At 40.2% G+C, this 21,232-nt stretch overlaps 1 protein-coding gene across 2 annotated transcripts in view; it reads right to left on the minus strand.

Annotated features, from left to right (window-relative positions):
- Positions 1–21,031, minus strand: part of LOC133542187 (pleckstrin homology domain-containing family G member 1) — a 180,404-nt gene extending 159,373 nt beyond the window's left edge. The window contains exons 1-2 of one of the 2 annotated variants that reach the window (XM_061886080.1): positions 20,921–21,025; positions 20,765–20,860 (exon numbers count right to left, since the gene is read on the minus strand). The gene's annotated coding sequence lies outside the window, so the exon portion shown is untranslated. Of the gene's footprint in view, positions 1–20,764 lie in introns of both variants that reach the window. The other variant, XM_061886079.1, reaches the window with a different exon arrangement.
- Between the last annotated feature and the right edge of the window lie 201 nt (positions 21,032–21,232).

The following is a 21,232-nucleotide window of genomic DNA, read 5'->3' on the forward strand; positions in this document are numbered from 1 at the left end:
TACCCACGTAACTTGTAGCGCAAACAAGACGGCCAGACTGAGTGTGGCGAAAAGCAGGAATAAACAAGCTCTCTGACTGGTGTGAGCGTCCCGAACACTAATCAGAGGCAGGTGAAAATAATCAGCACCCATGGCAACAAAGAACACAAACCCAGGGGTGCTGAAACGGACCTAAGGTAGTCTATAACTAAACAAAACATGATCCGGGTAACAGATAATGACAGATGAGCCTTGCATTGAATTGCTAGCAAACATAGAGTCCCAAACTCAGGACTTTAATTCCTCTCCTTTTTGGTATTTATTTTTTTGCTGTAGCTTGTTTACTTCGGATGCAGTCAGTAGTTGTTAGACTTCTTTCGTTACTACTAGTGGTGTTCTCCAAGGTTCTATTTTAGGTCCTCTCTTTATCATCATTTGGGCTATTTATTTACCCGGGTTAACATTTTTTTGTGAAGGACTTAGTTATTTGCAGCACATTCTTAAAAACATTTGAGTGCTGTCATTTGACGAGTTTTTTTGCAGAATGTACCACATTTTTCGAAATATAAGGAGCACTTAAAATCCTTTAATTTTCTCAAAACTCGACAGTGCGTCTTATACCCCGGTGCGCCTAATGTATGGTTGTACTTACCGACCTCGAAGCAATTTTTATTTGGTACATGGTGTAATGATAACTGTGACCAGTAGATGGCAGTCACACATAAGAGATACGTGTAGACTGCAATAGGATGGCAGTCACACATAAGAGATACGTGAAGACTGAAATACGACTCAAGTAAACAACACCAAAATTGTATATGTTCTTGTAAACGTCTCTTTGCCGTGAAGGATCTCCAAAAGATCTTCCGTGAGCCCGGTAGACAGTTTGAATACAGTCTTTTTATTTTACCACAATGGTCTGGATTGCTTTTCAGCAGTCCGTTTTAGGTGTGTGTCTCTCGCTCTCTCTCCAGCTCCCAACTCCCAACTCCGTGTCTCGTCCGGCTGCAGCTAATATAGGCGATTAGATAACAAAGCCCACCTGGGCCATCTACTCACTTGTCGCTATCTTCGAGGCCGGTCCTTGCACACCCCGTTCCATGGCAGGCCCGCAGGCCACGCCCCCTCAACAGTTTCTTTGAAAATATAGAACATTCTAAACGGCCTGTAGTATGACTTTGGTAAGCTATGAAACCACACCGGTTGATGGATTGTACTGTGCTACAACATACGAGTATTAATGTGGTGTGTGTATAAGGTAAGACATATTTTCTGGCGTTTTGTTTCACAATATTATGCAAAGGCAACTTTTCTTACCTTCTGGTACCTGCTGATCTGTATTAGGGATCTGCATAAGTCCTGAAAATGTGCGTGTCCACCTTTGTAGTCCCTGCAACGCCGTAGTCGATAAGCTTCTTCTTTTCTCTATCTTCTTATGGGAAATTTATCCTCCACTGTTGCCATTTGTAATCTAAAGTAGTGTAAAGTTCTTACTTATATCTGTCAGTAAACTCGGTGTGAATTCTCCAAAGCATTCACACCTTTGGTTTTCTGCACCAAAATAAGTCTATTTATAATTTTTCTTCTCCAAATGTTTCACCCGATTCAAACTGTTCAAACTTCAAACTCTTCAGCCTATTTGGGAACCATGGGCTTTCCCTTGACAACTTCACAAAATTTCCAGATTTCCCAGAATTTCAAGCTTTTCCCATTCAGAATGAATTGGTCATTTTTCCAATTTCCACCATTTCCACATTTTTCAACCGATTCAAACCATTCCACCTTCAACGCATTCCACTCATTTCCAAGTTCAAAAAATTATAGGAATTCCCAGAAATCCCCTTTTTTCCAAAGCCTTTACCCACCCTTTTTTCTGTAGACTACTCCTTTCACATTTTTCAACCAACTTCAACTTTTCAACATTCCTCTTAATCAGGAAAAATAACAAAGTTGTTTTTGAACTAGAAACATTTCCGGTTTTCCTGAAATTCCGTAATACCATTTCTCTATTACACATGTTACTAATTCAACATTTCTTGACCAATTTGAAAAATTCCAACACCAACTCATTCAGAACATTCACATTTTTTTAACATTTTCAAAAGAATTACGCTTTTCACCATATTCCAGAAAGTTTCCATTGAAGTGCACAGGACATGTTTCCAAGTGGCACAATTCCCACATTTTTCCGCCTTTTCAAACCATTCCAACATTGACCCATTTCTCTTATCCTGGACATTTAAACTAACACTTTCCCAAATTTCAAACCAAATTCCGATTTTCCTGGAAATTCAAACTCTTCAACATTCAAACCATTCCAACATTCATACTGCATTCTGTCACCATTTCAGTTCAACTTCACCATTGGAGCATTCAAACGCAATTCCTTCAGGAATTGCCTTATCTAGTTAATGATTGATTTCATTATTTCATGATCTATTTATTGATTTAATTCATCCATGACACATTTAGGTAAAACTTTAAATATGTATTTATTATCCTCATATGGACGGTAATTTTCCTTGTTGATGTCTCAAGAAGGGTGGAAATACAAGAACGGATGCACACACACACACACACATGTGACGCTTGGCGGGCATCGTGATGCGAGTAGTGCTCTTCCTGGATGCAGATCGGGCTCGGACACAGCGTACAGGTAAGAAATAATGTTTATTTAAACTAAAAACAGGCTAAGAACAGAAACACTGGTGCTGGAAAGAAAAGGCAAAAAAAAAGAGCTAGCATGTGAGCTACAAAAACACATAAGGCTAAGCGTGGAAGCTAGCGAGTCCAAATATATAAAACAGAGTCGTCACTTGTGAAACACAAACTGTATGTAACTCAAACCACGAGGAGAGAACGAGTGAACGGAAAGGGCAGGCTTGAATAGAGAACCTGATTAATAAACACAGGTGTGCGTCAAGGCAGGTGAAAATTAAGTTAACATGGTGACAAAAACTAACAAAGAAGTGCACAAACTAAGAATCGGAAGAGTCCAACAACAAACAAGATACACAAAAGGACTCAAAAACAAAAACTATATATGATCCGGCCGGGGGATCATAACACACACACACACACACGCACACACGCACACACACACACACAAACACACACACGTGACGCTTGGCGGGCATCGTGATGCGAGTGGTGCTCTTCCTGGATGCAGATCGGGCTCGGACACAGCGTACAGGTAAGAAATAATGTTTATTTAAACTAAAAACAGGCTAAGAACAGAAACACTGGTGCTGGAAAGAAAAGGCAAAAAAAAAGAGCTAGCATGTGAGCTACAAAAACACATAAGGCTAAGCGTGGAAGCTAGCGAGTCCAAATACATAAAACAGCGTTGTCACTTGTGAAACACAAACCGTATGTAACTCAAACCACGAGGAGAGAACGAGTGAACGGAAAGGGCAGGCTTGAATACAGAACCTGATTAATAAACACAGGTGTGCGTCAAGGCAGGTGAAAATCAAGTTAACATGGTGACAAAAACTAACAAAGAAGTGCACAAACTAAGAATCGGAAGAGTCCAACAACAAACGAGATACACAAAAGGACTCAAAAACAAAAACGATATATGATCCGGCCGGGGGATCATAACACACACACACACACACACACACACACACACACACGCACACACACACACACACACACACACACACACACACACACACACACACACACACACACACACACACACACACACACACACACACACACACATATTTGCTTTTGGACAGCAAGCCTTAAAGAAAAGGGTCTCTTGGAAACGTTTTAGTGTGTGCAATTAGACGTCAAAAGCATGCGTCCACTTGCGCAGCACACATAAAACTACTATGAGGTCATGTAAAAGTGTAAGAAAGTGTGGATGCAAAGAATGACCAAGACCGTGAATAATGACCCAAGTTGGAAGAATAGGGTGGTCATTCATATACTGTTTCCCCCTCCCTTAGAGACCCTGGCTGTGCTTGTCATTTGCAAGATGGATCATCTGCAGACACACATTCACTAGTCTCTTTTTCGTCATAGAGCTCTTTGTTCCGGCCATTTGATCTCTTCATTCATTTTTCTCAATACTTTTAACACTGGAGAAATTCATCAGAAACTGTCATTCCCATATCCCCATCCTGGAACACAGCTGAGAATTTAGGTTCCTCATGGGGACTTAACAGTGTTACATTAATTATATATTGCTATAGCACTGAGTAAAAACTCATCATTATCCAAAAGGCAAATAATAGCAAATAAAACCCTAAGCAACATACTGTATTTTCTAGGACTAGTCAGGTCTATTTTCATACAAAAAGTACATCGGATTATAGGGCGTATTAAAGGGGTCGTATTATTATAATTTTTTCCTAAATGTAAAACACTTCCTTGTGGTCTACATAACATGTAATGGTGGTTCTTTGGTCAAAATGTTGCATGGATGATGTTTTACAGATAATTTTCCAGCCGCTTTCTGACAGTCGCTTCAGGATACTTTTTGCGGGCGGTCTTATTTACGTGACTCACCTTCGACAGCGTCTTCTCCCCGTCATCATTGTTGTAGCCGTGTAGCGTGCAAGGACGGTAGTGGAAGAAGTGTCAAAAGACGGCGCTAACTGTTTTAATGATATTCAGACTTCAATCAATAAAGGAGCAGTACCTCCTCATCCGTGGCTCACGAGTGCAACAACAACGCCAGAAATGTTTCTCGTGGAAAACCGTCCAACTGGAACTCTCTAATAACTAAAGTTTCTTGGGTGAATAATGTAAACTCACAACACCGGTATGTTTTTGCGCTTTAATAGCGAGTTTACTGACAGATATAAGTAAGAAATTCACATTACTTTAAATTATAAATGGCAACAGCGGAGGATGAATGCCCCATAACAAGAAAATAGAGAAAAATAAGAAATTTATCAACTACAGTGTCGGGACGGACTACAATGGTTGAAGCACACACATTTTCAGGACTTATGCAGATCCCAAATACAGATCAGCAGGCAGCAGAAGGTAATAAAAGTTGCTTTTGCTTAAGATTGCAAACCAAAAGGCTTGATAATATGTCTTACCTTATACACGGTTGGGGACATCTGTGCGGTGCTGATCCGCCTCCGCTTGGGATGGTTTCCTGCTGGCTCCGCTGTGAACGGGACTCTCGCTGCTGTGTTGGATCCGCTTTGGACTGGACTCTCGCGACTGTGTTGGATCCATTATGGATTGAACTTTCACAGTATCATGTTGAACTTTCATAGTATCATGTTAGACCCGCTCGACATCCATTGCTTTCCTCCTCTCCAAGGTTCTCATAGTCATCATTGTCACCGATGTCCCACTGGGTGTGAGTTTTCCTTGCCCTTATGTGGGCCTACCGAGGATGTCGTAGTGGTTTGTGCAGCCCTTTGAGACACTAGTGATTTAGGGCTATATAAGTAAACATTGATTGATTGATTGATTGACACACAATAATAATACTCGTATATTGAAGCACAGTACAATCCATCAAGCGGTGCGGCTTCATAGCTTACCAAAGTCATACTTAAACGTTTTGTTAGATTTTTGAGCGCCGTCTGTAATGTTCTTTATTGTCCATGGAACATTTAAAGTTTTGCTATTGTTTACTGGCATCATATTGCAGTCTCGACGTATCTTTTATGTGTGACTGCCATCTACTAGTCATGGTTATCCTTTCACCATGTACCAAATAAAATTGCTTTGAGGCCGGTAAGCACAACCAGAATTATTCCGTACGTTAGGTGCACAGGGTTATAAGGCGCATTTTGATGCTGTACCGCCTCAGAGATTTAAGGTCACGGCCTTGCGGCTTACTTGCAGTGATTGGTCCAGATTCTCTTTACCTTTTGATGATGTCAGGGACCGTAGATGGTGAAATCCCTAAATTCCTTGCAATAGCTGGTTAGGAAATGTTGTTCTTAAACAATGTGCTAACGCATTTGTTCACATAGTGGTGCCTTGCCCCATCCTTGTTTGTGAATGACTGAGCATTTCATGGAAGCTGCTTTTATATTCAATCATGGCAAACACCTGTTCCCAATTAGCCTGTTCACCTGTGGGATGTTCCAAATAAGTGTTTGATGAGCATTCCTCAACTTCATCAGTCTTTTTTGCCACTTGTGTCAACTTTTTTGAAACATGTTGCAGGCATCAAATTCCAAATGAAAAAAAAAAAAAAAGTTTTCCAGTTCGAACATTAAGTATCTTGTCTTTGCAGTCTATTCAATTGAATATAAGTCGAAAAGGATTCTACGTCATTGTATTCTGTTTTATATATATATATATATATATATATATATATATATATATATATATATATATATATATATATATATATATATATATATATATATATATATATATATATACATATATATACACACACACATATATATATTGGCTTATATACATATACATATATATATATATATATATATATATATATATATATATATATATATATATATATATATCTACACATACACACATAGTCATTTTAAATTGTGCATTTTTTTTTTTACTAAAATAGATACTTTTTTTTACAATTTTTCTTCTGTAAAACGTTTCGATTTATCAATCAATTTTATTTGCAAATCAAGGCTCCAGTGTAGATGTAACATTATTGTTTTCAAATATGAGAAAAATTATAATAAATAAATAAAATCCGAATGAAGCCCTAGGGTTCGATAAGTCGGCCTCAGGGGTTCTTGTCAGCCTTGAGACCTCAGAATTCGGGAGATGGGGGAGTGGGGGTTGAGGTGGAGGGGGAGCAGGCGTGGTTGAAGTGGACAGGGTTTGGTGGTGGCGGGGGTGTATATTGTAGGTCCCGGAATAGTTACTGCTGCATGGGATTCTGGGTATTTGTTACGTTATGTTACGGTGGGGATGTTCTGCCATAATGTCTGCCATAGTAAAATAATTTCTCAACAGCGGATGTTAATCCATTAAAATATTGAGAAGCTATCTCATTAGTTGGAATGAGATAACATAGAAGTCCGCTGTTCAAGGTAAATACTATACATTATTATTACATGCAATTGTAAAACCACATTCCATTGTATTTTTTATACAATTTTTCTTATGTAAAAGTTTTTGCTTTCTTCAAACGCATGTTACATGAATTGATTAACGTGGACCCCAACTTTAACAAGTTCAAAAACTTACTCAAGTGTTACCATTTAGTGGTTTAGTGGTCAATTGTACGGAATATGTACTGTACTGTTCAATATACTGATAAAAGTTTCAATCAATTAATCAAAAACATGTTAAAATAGTGATTTTTTGGGAGGAACAGGGCAAGCACAGATTAATGCAGTTTTGCAAAATATGTTTTTCAAGGTACGAGAACCAAATGAACTCCTATCCCGAGGTACCGCTGCTGATAAATAACACCTCATAAAACAATGCGAGGGTGATCCAAAGCTGTGCACATGCGAAAACTTCACATGAGGTTTCCGTGCCCAGAAAAGCTTCAGGGATTTTCTTTTATTGATTTCCACTCCCTTTCCAGAGTTATGGGGCTTCTAGATTGCCGGATGTTACTACCCCAGGCTACACAATCTGCCTACAGAGACAAGTTTAGGAATTTAGAACTCCTGGTGACCGAAAAAAAAGTTGTTCTTTCGCCTCAAAGTGTGCAGATTCGGAGACGTGAAGAAAACATCCGATGACTATGATAATGACAAAGCAGGCACAGGTAAAGCAATTATAATGTCAGATAATGTCATCATGAACACCAGCTACACTGGGGGTCAGCAAGCCGCTGCTCTCGTTTAGTGCCGCCCTCGTAGCTCCCTGGAGCATTTTTTTAAAAAAGGATTGAAAATGGAAAAAGATGGGGGAGAAATAATATTTTTGTTTTAATCAATCAATCAATCAATCAATGTTTACTTATATAGCCCTAAATCACTAGTGTCTCAAAGGGCTGCACAAACCACTACGACATCCTCGGTAGGCCCACATAAGGGCAAGGAAAACTCACACCCAGTGGGACATCGGTGACAATAATGACCCAGTGGGACCTCGGTGAAAATGATGACTATGAGAACCTTGGAGAGGAGGAAAGCAATGGATGTCGAGCGGGTCTAACATGATACTGTAAAAGTTCAATCTACAATGGATCCAACACAGTCGCGAGAGTCCAGTCCAAAGCGGATCCAACACAGCAGCGAGAGACCCGTTCACAGCGGAGCCAGCAGGAAACCATCCCAAGCGGAGGCGGATAAGCAGCGCAGAGATGTCCCCAGCCGATACACAGGCAAGCAGTACATGGCCACCGGATCGGACCGGACCCCTTCCACAAGGGAGAGTGGGACATAGAAGAAAAAGAAAAGAAACAGCAGATCAACTGGTCTAAAAAGGGAGTCTATTTAAAGGCTAGAGTATACAAATGAGTTTTAAGGTGAGACTTAAATGCTTCTACTGAGGTGGCATCTCGAACTGTTACCGGGAGGCCATTCCAGAGTACTGGAGCCCGAAATGAAAAAGCTCTATAGCCCGCAGACTTTTTTTGGGCTTTGGGAATCACTAATAAGCCGGAGTCTTTTGAACGCAGATTTCTTGCCGGGACATATGGTACAATACAATCGGCAAGATAGCATGGAGCTAGACCGTGAAGTATTTTATACGTAAGTAGTAAAACCTTAAAGTTTTAGTATGTTTTTGGTTTGAGGACAAACATGACACAATCCTTCCCAATTGTTAGAAAGCCCACTGTTTAATATGATTGTGTGTATGCTTCCCTGATTAGAGCAGTGGTTTCTTAACCTGGGTTCGATCGAACCCTAGGGGTCGGCCTCAGGGGTTCGGCGGAGCCAGTCAAGACACACCCGACTCATCCATTCTTGCCAGCCTTGAGACCTCAGAATACGGGAGAGGGGGGAGTGGGGGTTGAGGTGGAGGGGGAGCAGGCGTGGTTGAAGTGGACAGGGTTCGGTGGTGGCGGGGGTGTATATTGTAGGTCCCGGAAGAGTTACTGCTGCATGGGATTCTGGGTATTTGTTACGTTATGTTACGGTGGGGATGTTCCCCCCCAAATGTGTTTGCCATTCCTGTTTGGTGTGGGTTCACAGTGTGGTGCATATTTGTAACAGTGTTAAAGTTCTTTATATGGCCACTCTCAGTGTGACCTGTATGGCTGTTGACCAAGTATGCACTTATGTGTGTGTAAAAGCCACATAAATGATGTGAATGGAGGAAAATCGGACGTGACGACAGGTTGTAGACGACGCTAAAGGAGTGAAGTGAACTATATTTATATAGCGCTTTTCTCTGGTGACTCAAAGCGCTTTACATAGTGAAACCCAATATCTAAGTTACATTTAAACCAGTGTGGGTGGCACTGGGAGCAGGTGGGTAAAGTGTCTTGCCCAAGGACACAGCGGCAGTGACTAGGATGGCGGAAGCAGAAATCGAACCTGCAACCCTCAAGTTGCTAGCACGGCCACTCTACCAACCATAGCTATGCCGCCCCACTAAAAGGAGAATAGTTGCCCCGGGAGATTATCGGGAAAAAAACATATAACTTTGTCTTGAATTTCAAATAATAATAATAATAATTTCACAAAAGAAGGGTTCGGTGAATGCGCGTATGAAACTGGTGGGGTTCGGAACCTCCAAGAAGGTTAACAACCATTGGATTAGAGCATTTGGTGAACATCATTTTGTCCTACTAATTTTGGCGGTTCTTGAACTCACCATTGTGTGGACTGTGATGCCACAGTTTGTTTACATGTAACATCTTCCACTCCTTCTTTGACTCATTTTGTCCACCAAACATTTTATGCTGTACGTGAATGCACAAATGTGAGCTTTGTTGATGTTATTGACTTGTTGCTGTGTTAATCATGCATATTTGGTCAGTGCGTGATTGCAAACTAATCTGTTATGATCCGCTCCCCGGATCACATTTTGTAAGGATTCTTGAGTCTGTTTGTGCACTCCCTTGTTTGTTCTGTCACCATGGTTGCTTATTAGTTTCACCTGCCCCTTGCTTTTGAAGCGCACCTGTTTTCTGATTGCTGTCCTGATTTAAGCCTCCCTCCTTTGTTCTCTTGTTCTCGCTTCGTAGTTTGTGTTTCATGCACTTTGTGTTTGACAACAGTGACGACTTTGATACCCTAGTACGTTCTTGCTAGCTTCCGCGCTAAGCTTTTTGTGTTTTGTAGCTCCCATGCTAGCTCTTTGTTTTGCCTTTTGTGCCTACTGCAGGTTTGCTGTTCATAGTCTGTTCTTTAGTTTGAATAAATCATTATTTCTTACCTTTACGCTGTGTCCAAGCCTGAACTGCATCTGGAGAGAACGCACCCGCATCACGATGCCCCGAAGTCGTTACACTAATCGATGCTAACATGCTATTTAAGCTAGCTGTATGTACATATTGCATCGTTATGCCTCATTTGTAGGTATATTTGAGATAATTCAAATTCCTTTACTCATATTGTCTTTGTATATAATTTAGTTTTGCATGTCTCATGTAATATTGGCTGCATTTCAGATAGTTGCTTGTATGCCATGTTGTTCCAGACCACAGCAAACATTACTTTGCTTGCCATGATTGTAATAAATCTATTAAAAGAAGACAGCCAAACCTTTCCTTTAATTTGGACTCACATATCTATACATAGCCTCTGATTTCTCTGATTTGGTTTCTAATGTTGTAAAAATGTGTAGAATGAATTTTAAATTTCAACATTTCTGTCAACGAAGATTTGATTCAGCCTGTGACACATAGTAATTTTGACAGTAGGCTAATACAGCTAATATAGACACTTACGTCATGTGTTGCCTTCATTATAACACTTATATAATATTTTTAAAGTCATTTTGATAGCAGGCTAATATAGCTAATATAGACACTTACATCATGTGTTGTCTTCATTATAACATTTATATAAGACTTTTAAAGTCATTTTGATAGTAGGCTATTATAGTCAATATAGACACTTACGTCATGTGTTCCCTTCATTATAACACTTATATAATATTTTTAAAGTCATTATGATAGTAGGCTAATATAGCTAATATAGACACTTATGTCATGTGTTGCCTTCATTGTAACACTTATATATGGCTTTTCATTTTTTGCGGCTCCAGACAGATTTTTTTTTGTTGTATTTTTGATCCAATTTGACTCTTTCAACATTTTGGGTTGCCGACCCCTGAGCTTCACCATTGCAGCTATGTAAACCATTACACTAGTGGTCAAACATAATGTTAAAAAAGTTAGGGTCCATATATTTTTTAATGTAAGTATTGCAGTAAAGTGCGAGACTAAAATGAAGGCAGGTTATTGTGTGCGTGTGTGTGTGTGCGTGCGTATGCGTGTGCATGTGTGTGTGTGTGTGTGTGTGTGTGTGGCGGATATGTGCAGGAAGCTGTGTTTGGCCCCTGATTAAAATGCAGGACAAGGATGCCGCTCCAGGAAAGGAGTCCAGCCGAGCGGAGGCCGAGGGACTTTTCAGTCGTCAAAGGAAACATGTGACGCATACTAAAATAATATGTAGTATGCGCTATTGCTGCACTAAGTAATCCATCCGTAATCTCTCAACATACATGTTGGTGCATATAGGATATGCAGTACATATATATCTACTTACAGTACAGATTAAAATGGGTTGAGACACTTTTTACCCCTATAAAAAGGGAAAGTACCTCTCATTGTGGAGCTTTTTTCAGTCTGTATATATAAATTGTACACTAACACACACACACACACGCACATATATGATATATATATATATATATATATATATATATATATATATAAATATATATATGCATATATAGCATATACACAGATGTATGTATATATATATATATATATATATATATATATATATATATATATATATATATATATATATATATATATATACATATATACACACAGTACAGGTCAAAAGTTTGGACAAATTCTCATTTCAATGTGTTTTCTTTGTTTTCATAAATATTTACATTGTAGATTGTCACTGAAGGCATCAATCAATCAATGTTTACTTATTTAGCCCTAAATCACTAGTGTCTCAAAGGGCTGCACAAACCACTACGACATCCTCGGTAGGCCCACATAAGGGCAAGGAAAACTCACACCCAGTGGGACGTCGGTGACAATGATGACTGTGAGAACCTTGGAGAGGAGGAAAGCAATGGATGTCGAGCGGGTCTAACATGATACTGTGAAAGTTCAATCCATAATGGATCCAACACAGTCGCGAGAGTCCAGTCCAAAGCGGATCCGACACAGCAGCGAGAATCCCGTTCACAGCGGAGCCAGCAGGAAACCATCCCAAGCGGAGGCAGATAATCAATCAATGTTTACTTATATAGCCCTAAATCACTAGTGTCTCAAAGGGCTGCACAAACCACCACGACATCCTCGGTAGGCCCACATAAGGGCAAGGAAAACTCACACCCAGTGGGACATTGGTGACAATAATGACCCAGTGGGACGTCTGTGACAATGATGACTATGAGAACCTTAGAGAGGAGGAAAGCAATGGATGTCGAGCGGATCTAACATGATACTGTGAAAGTTCAATCCACAATGGATACAACACAGTCGCGAGAGTCCAGTCCAAAGAGGATCCAAGACACAGCAGCGAGAGTCCCGTTCACAGCGGAGCCAGCAGGAAACCATCCCAAGCGTAGGCGGACCAGCAGCGCAGAGATGTCCCCAGCCGATACACAGGCAAGCAGTACATGGCCACCGGATCGGACCGGACCCCCTCCACACGGGAGAGTGGGACATAGAAGAAAAAGAAAAGAAACGGCAGATCAACTGGTCTAAAAAGGGAGTCTATTTAAAGGCTAGAATATACAAATGAGTTTTAAGGTGAGACTTAAATGCTTCTACTGAGGTGGCATCGCGAACTGTTACCGGGAGGGTATTCCAGAGTACTGGAGCCCGAACGGAAAATGCTCTATAGCCCGCAGACTTTTTTTGGGCTTTGGGAATCACTAATAAGCCGGAATCCTTTGAACGCAGATTTCTTGCCGGGACATATGGTACAATACAATCGGCAAGATAAGATGGAGCTAGACCGTGTAGTATTTTATACGTAAGTAGTAAAACCTTAAAGTCACATCTTAAGTGTACAGGAAGCCAGTGCAGGTGAGCCAGTACAGGCGTAATGTGATCAAACTTTCTTCTTCTTGTCAAAAGTCTAGCAGCCGCATTTTGTACCAACTGTAATCTTTTAATGCTAGACATGGGGAGACCCGAAAATAATACGTTACAGTAGTCGAGGCGAGACGTAACAAACGCATGGATAATGATCACAGCGTCTTTAGTGGACAGAATGGAGCGAATTTTAGCGATGTTACGGAGATGAAAGAAGGCCGTTTTGGTAACGCTTTTAATGTGTGCCTCAAAGGAGAGAGTTGGGTCGAAGATAATACCCAGATTCTTTACCGTGTCGCCTTGTTTAATTGTTTGGTTGTCAAATGTTAGAGTTGTATTATTAAATAGAGTTCGGTGTCTAGCAGGACCGATAATCAGCATTTCCGTTTTTTTGGCGTTGAGTTGCAAAAAGTTAGCGGACATCCATTGTTTAATTTTATTAAGACACGCCTCCAGCTGACTACAATCCGGCGTGTTGGTCAGCTTTAGGGGCATGTAGAGTTGGGTGTCATCAGCATAACAGTGAAAGCTAACACCGTATGTGCGTATGATGTCACCTAGCGGCAGCATGTAGATGCTGAAGAGTGCAGGGCCAAGGACCGAACCCTGGGGAACTCCACACGTTACCTTAACGTAGTCCGAGGTCACATTGTTATGGGAGACACACTGCATCCTATCAGTAAGATAAGAGTTAAACCAAGACAGGGCTAAGTCTGACATACCAATTCGTGTTTTGATACGTTCTAATAAAATATTATGATCGACGGTATCGAAAGCAGCGCTAAGATCGAGGAGCAGCAACATAGATGACGCATCAGAATCCATCGTTAGCAATAGATCATTAGTCATTTTTGCGAGGGCTGTCTCCGTGGAGTGATTTGCCCTGAAACCGGATTGAAAGGTTTCACATAGATTGTTAGACGCTAAGTGTTCATTTAACTGCTCCGCAACAATTTTTTCAAGGATTTTTGAAATAAAGGGAAGGTGAGACACCGGTCGGTAATTTACCATGAGGTCAGGATCGAGGTTAGGTCTTTTAAGAAGAGGATGAATAACCGCTTTTTTGAATGCTAGGGGAACAGTGCCCGAGGAGAGTGATAAGTTTATAATATTTAGCACTGATGGACCTAATAATACAAAGAGCTCCTTGATCAGTTTCCCAGGAATAGGGTCAAGTAAGCATGTTGTCTGTTTTATTCCATTTACACGTTGTAACAATTCCTCTAATGTTATTTCCTCAAAACGAGAGAAACTATTTTGGAGGGCAGTATCCGCCGTATATACAATCGTGTCAGTGTTAATAGAACCCCGTTGTAGCTGGGACGCATTGTCTTTAATCTCCTTTCTAATGACTTCAATTTTCTTACTAAAGAATTGCATATTGCAAGAATTGCAAGATAAGCAGCGCAGAGATGTCCCCAGCCGATACACAGGCAAGCAGTACATGGCCACCGGATCGGACCGGACAACCTCCACAAGGGAGAGTGGGACATAGGAGAAAAAAGAAAAGAAACGGCAGATCAACTGGTCTAAAAAGGGAGTCTATTTAAAGGCTAGAGTATACAAATGAGTTTTAAGGTGAGACTTAAATGCTTCTACTGAGGTGGCATCTTGAACTGTTACCGGGAGGGCATTCCAGAGTACTGGAGCCCGAAATTAAAACGCTCTATAGCCCGCAGACTTTTTTTGGGCTTTGAGAATCACTAATAAGCCGGAGTCCTTTGAATGCAGATTCAAAACTATGACACCTGTAAAGTGACAACCAGTTCAGGTGACTACCTCTTGAAGCTCATCGAGAGAATGCCAAGAGTGTGCAAAACAGTAACCAGAGCAAAGGGTGGCTATTTTGAAGAAATCAGAACATAAAAGTGTCACATAGCAAGGATTTTTTTCTAGTTTTCAAAAATTTGGGATTTTTGTGTAAGTTTCAAGCAGCTGGGATTTTTTGTAAGTGACACAAAAACAGATTTTTTTTCTAAATGTCAGAAAGTCGGGATTTTTTTCTAAGTGCCAAGAAGCTGGGATTTTTTTTACAAGTGTCACAAGGTCAGGATTGTTTTTTAAGTGTCAAAAAGTTGGTTTTTTTTCTGCCACTAATTTAGGGTACCAGCAGTTGGAGGGGAAAAAGTTTATATATATATAAACAATTTTGTTACCGGTACTAAAATGATTTCGATACTTTTTGGTATTTTTCTAAATAAAGGCGTTCACAAAAAAATGCATTATTTGCTTTATTTTAACAAAAAACATTAGGGTACATTAAACATATGTATATTATTGCAATGAAGTCCTTAAATAAAATAGTGAACATACAAGACAACTTGTCTTTTAGTAGTACGTAAACAAACAAAGACTCCTAATTAGTCTGCTGATGTATACAGTAACAAATTGTGTCATTTATATTCTTATATTTTGTCCAACATTATTAAGGACAAGTGGTAGAAAATGAATTATTAATCTACTTTTTCATTTATTGTTAATATCTGCTTACTGTCCCTTTTAACATGTTCTATCTACACTTCTGTGAAAATGTAATAATCACTTATTCTTCTGTTGTTGGGTACTTTACATTAGTTTTGGATGATTCCACAAATGTGGGTATCAATCCGATACCAAGTAGTTACAGGATCATACATTGGTCATATTCAAAGTCCTCAAGTCTCCAGGGACTCATTTACTGAGTTTATAAACATAATATACATTTTTAAAAAATGAAATATTTTGTGATGCCAAAAAATATCGACATAATCATAGACGTATCGACTAGATAAGTGCCTTTACTTGATATCATTACAGTGGATGTTAGGTGTAGATCCACCCATGGCGTTTGTTTACATATTGATGCCAGGGAGCTCCTGTGTGTAGTGAAGCATGTTTAGCTATACCTCGTCCTGCAGGGAGGATATTTATAAGAAACTTACTTTATTTATCGCCACGAAGGCGGCGATTAATGATTTAGAATGAGCTAAAACACGTTGGCCGCTAGCTAGCCAGTCATGTCTTAAAGAATCTCTTCTTGAGGGCGTTTCAGTGTTATAGCTTCACCTTTATCTTTAGTTTTTAAGCCAAAATGTGTCTATTTACCCTTTGCTGTCTACACACTGTGTCTGCTTGTAAGTACTCTGTGATTGTGCACTGCCGAACATGCTCCTCCAAACCAGGACCGATATGTTTCAGAGGCGATACAGTACCGAAAATGAGTACTACAGCAGTACTGTACTAATACCGGTATACCGTACAACCCAACATATATATATATATATATATATATATATATATATATATATATATATATATAGTTAATTTTGTTTCTCATTATTGTACGCTTAGCCCTTCGTCTTGACAGAAAAAACAGAAATGTAGAAATGTTTGAATATGAAGCCACAAGCTTGGTTCACCTATCTTTGGACAGTTTTGACCATTCCTCTTTGCATCACCTCTCAAACTCCATCCGTGTTGCTTCTCATCCACGTTCTCATCTGTGTGTGTCCTATTTGCGTGTTGCTCCAGATCGACTTCACACGAATGAGGGCATGTGTGCACAAAGGCACCAAAAATAGACCTTCTAAGGCAGGGGTCGGAAACCCAAAATGTTGAAAGAGCCATATTGGACCAAAAATACAAAAACAAATCTGTCTGGAGCCGCAAAAAATTAAAAGCCATATTACATACAGATATTATGTCATGAGATATTAATTTAATTATGAGGACTTAAAGGAAAAAAATAGCTCAAATACAGCTAAAAATGAGGCATAATGATGCAATATGTAGCCTAAATAGCATGTTAGCATCGATTAGCTTGCAGTGACCAAATATGTCTGATTAGCACTCCACATAAGTCAATAAAATCAACAAAACTCCCCTTTGTGCATCCATGCACAATGTTTTAAGTTTGGCGGACGAAATGAGACAGAAAAAGAACTGGCATAAATCACGTCTTAGGAAGTCGGAGAAAGTTATGCATGTAAACAAACTAGGGTGAGTTCAAGGACCGCCAAAATTAGTAGGACAAAACGGCGCTCGGCAAATACTCGAATTAGTGTAGCATTTGTAATATAAACAGTGTGCTTTATACCATTTAGGGGGGTTCGTGTCATGTTTGTCCTCCTAAAGAAACCAAATTAAAAGAAAAAATGTTTTTTTTTTTACCCTCATCATTTCCATTTTTCATATATTTTTGAAAAAGCTCCAGAAAGCCACTAGGGCGGCGCTAAAGAGCCCCATGCGGCTCTGGAGCTGTGGGTTACCGACCCCTGTTCTGACTGTAAACACAAAAAAAAAAAAAAACAACCTGAAATTACCCTAAAATTGTACTATATAGAACGTTTTAAAGCATTTCGTAAAAAACTAAGGGAATGCGTCAAAAACAAAACGTTATTCAGCCATGCCGTCTCATTAAAAGAGCGGGCAGACTTGGCTTTTAAAGGGTAACTGCCCTTTTTTTTAATGTTGCCTCTCGTTCACAATCAGTATGAAAGACAGGATGTCATTACTTGCGTTGAAAATATTAAATAAATGCGATCAAAAGTCAGCTTATAGAAGCCGTTCAATTCCGCCAACAAAGCCCTTAAAAAAACATCCAAACACCTCCATTGAAGTTTGACATACGTAAGTAAGTATATGTGTTATGTAGTAATATTTATAACAACTTTTTATATTTACGTATGATCATAATTTTAAGCATACGTGGTGCATTAATTTAAAAAACGCATCATATTTGCTTTTTTTTTGCCCTTCTTCACCGATTATTACTCACTGCAGACTTCATGAGAGCCAACAAACATAAGAAAACATCACTTACTGTGCAATGTCTGCTGTCATTAGGATGCTGACTGCTGGGATGCTCATACTGTACATTCCCAGCAAGTGAAAAAAAGTAATTTAACCCTCACAAAGAAACATGGAAACGCCTCTTTTAGTGTCGTTCTGGCCATTTCCAGGTCCTAAGTGACTGTCAAAGTGTGTCGACTTGTCGGAATACCTACTCAGACTTCTTCTGTCCAGGTGAGAGTCATGATTTATGATTTAGATTAAATTTACGGGGGAACAAGGAAGCAAGGAAGCAGCAGACCACTCGATGATGTAAAGCAGACCTGGGCAAATTAAGTCTGCGGCTCGTTAAGTCTTTCAATCTGGCCCGCCAAACATTCCCAAATATTTTTTTTAGATCTTTAAAATGGAAACTGTAGCTGCCATTATGATGTGCAGTGATTTTTGAAATGACCGTAAATGTTGAACTATACAAAGTATTTCAATGGTTGAAATCTGCGCTTTTGAATATATACTATCTACTATTGTAATGTAATTAGTTACTATGGTAATCTAAATCACAGCAGCTCAGATGAGGCACCAAGCAGTGTGGGTGGGGAGCGTTTCCACAGAGTGTTTCCAGCCTGAAATGTGGGTGAAAGGAGATTTTTTTTACAACAAAGTTCGAAAACTTAGTGATACTTCAGATAATATGTGTTTTTTTCTTTTTTTGTTTTTTCGTGTCCATATTTTGCTGTGTTTGATGAATTTTGTTGCGTTTCGCTTGATTGTAAAATATGTCAATCGACGTTCATTTGTTGTCAATATTCAGTGTTTTATCGTTCATAGATAATATTGTAAATTCCACATTCTTTATTTTCATGAACATTCTAGGTGTCTCATTCAGTAAAAAAGTTTAAAATTCCATTTTTTTTAAGGCGGTCTGTCATAGCGTTTTTAGCATTTTGATTGATTTGATTGAAACTTTTATTAGTAGATTGCACAGTACAGTACATATTCTGTACAATTGACCACTAAATGGTAACACCCAAAAAAGTTTTTCAACTTGTTTAAGTCGGGGTCCACATTAATCAAATCATGGTACATTCAATCATTAGTTTTCGATATACCGGCCCCCAGACACATTTTTTTCTCTAAATTTGGCCCCCCGAGTCAAAATAATTGCCCAGGCCTGATGTAACATAGGAAAACGGTGAATTTCCGTTGCCTGGATCATGTTTTGTTTGAGTTTAAGACTCTCAGTTCTGTTTCAGCACCCCACGGTTTGTGTTTCTTGCTTGCCATGGGTGCTGATTATTCCCACCTGCCTCTGAATAGTGTTTCGGGACACTCACCTGCTCCCAGGCGCTAATCAGAAAGCTATTTATTCCTGCCTTTCGCCACACTCAGTCTGACTGCTTTGTTTGCTTTGTGCAACATCCATCCATCCATTTCTTACCGCTTGTCCCTTTTGGGGTGGCGGGGGGGTCGCTGGAGCCTATCTCAGCTGCATTCGGGCGGAAGGTGGGATACACCCTGGACAAGTCGCCACCTCATCGAAAGCTACGTGTAACATTACATTTGTAAATCCTAGCTTCTGATTCCCATTTCTATGCCAAGTTTTCCCGCGAGCTTTTTCCTTAGCTTCTCATGCTCTCGACACGCTTTAATGTACTTTTGGTATTTTGCCTTATTTATGGATCTTATTTATGGATAATAAATCTTTGTCCTACCTGCACGCTGCTTATGGACTTCCGTCTGCATTACCATGTGACCACCCGACCGTACTAGAAACACGCTGCGCCGCTATAAATAGTGTGTCTGCGTTAGCACTTGTAATAACAATATTATTAATACCGTATTTCCTTAAATTGCCGCAGGGCATATAGTATGCGCCTGCCTTGAATTACTGCCGGGTCAAACTCGCTTCCCGAAATAATTAGCGCATGGTTAGTATTACCGCCTGGTCAAACTCGTGACGTCACGAGTGACACTTCTCCTGTCATCATTTTCAAAATGGAGTTTCAAGAGCTATTCATCATCATTTAAGGTCCAAGCTTACATCACACTAAAATTTTTACTGCATGCCTTTGGTAAGTGCCGGAGTGAGAAGAGGTTTTAAAATAATTAGCGCATGCTTACTTTTACCGCATGCCTTTGGTAAGCGCAGGAGTGAGAAGAAGTTTTAAATTAATTAGCGCCCCGGCGGCAATTCATGGAAATATGATACTTCGTTTAATATTCAAATCACGAAATGTAAATGGAGTATTGGCGTTTTTTTTGAATGATTATTTATTGGATTTTATGGGTGAAATAGTGGGACTCCCATTGTCTTCGTTATTTATTTATTTATTTGTTTTAATCCATCCGTCGTCATCCATCCATCCATCCATTTTCTACCGCTTTCTCCCTTACGGGGTCACGGGGGGCGCTGGCGCCTATCCCAGCTACAATCGGGCGGAAGGCGGGGTACACCCTGTCATGTAGTTCATAATGATTGTGAACAATAGGCAAAATTCCAAAAAGTCAATTGCAAGTTAAGACTGTACAATTGTATTATAAAATAAAATTATACTTTGACGGCGTGGCGCAGTGGGAGAGTGGCCGTGCGCAACCCGAGGGTCACTGGTTCAAATCCCACCTAGAACCAACCTCGTCATGTCCGTTGTGTCCTGAGCAAGACACTTCACCCTTGCTCCTGATGGGTGCTGGTTGGCGCCTTGCATGGCAGCTCCCTCCATCAGTGTGTGAATGTGTGTGTGAATGGGTAAATGTGGAAGTAGTGTCAAAGCGCTTTGAGTACCTTGAAGGTAGAAAAGCGCTATACAAGTACAACCCATTTATCATTTATGACTTGTTTCAGTGAACGCATCAGGTATAAGAAACACACATAGTTGATCTGCCACTCACCTCCAGCAGGGCATTCCCAGGATTTAGCCTTCCCTCAGACTCAAGTCTCCTACGATCCTTTCACAGGTTAATCCCATGCCCAGGTGTTTGGAAGAGCTTCGCAGAGAAAAAAAGTCAATCGGGTGTTGTCAAGACAATCCAATCTGTGGTCCACACCTGTATGAGGTCAGCTCTGATAGGAGACCGGGATCAAATGGAAGCACCCAAACTGAGAGGGGACGGGAAACGCTTGCAAGCAGCCCACTTCCTGCCCAATTACTGCTGCAAGACTGGCTCCTCTCCCTCCTTCTTTACACCAACTGGCCCTTGCTCGCTCTCTCTCCTATCATGCATTTGCAGTGTGTGTGTGTGTGTGTGTGTGTGTGTGTGAGTGTGTGCGTGTGTAGAAGTAGGACTGGGAAGCAGCCAGCACACTGTGGGTAACGGATAGAAAACGTGACAAGGCTGGGACGCTGAGGAGGAAACGCC

The sequence above is a fragment of the Nerophis ophidion genome, linkage group LG24, assembly GCF_033978795.1.
Source record: "Nerophis ophidion isolate RoL-2023_Sa linkage group LG24, RoL_Noph_v1.0, whole genome shotgun sequence".
Taxonomy (NCBI): Eukaryota; Metazoa; Chordata; class Actinopteri; order Syngnathiformes; family Syngnathidae; genus Nerophis; species Nerophis ophidion.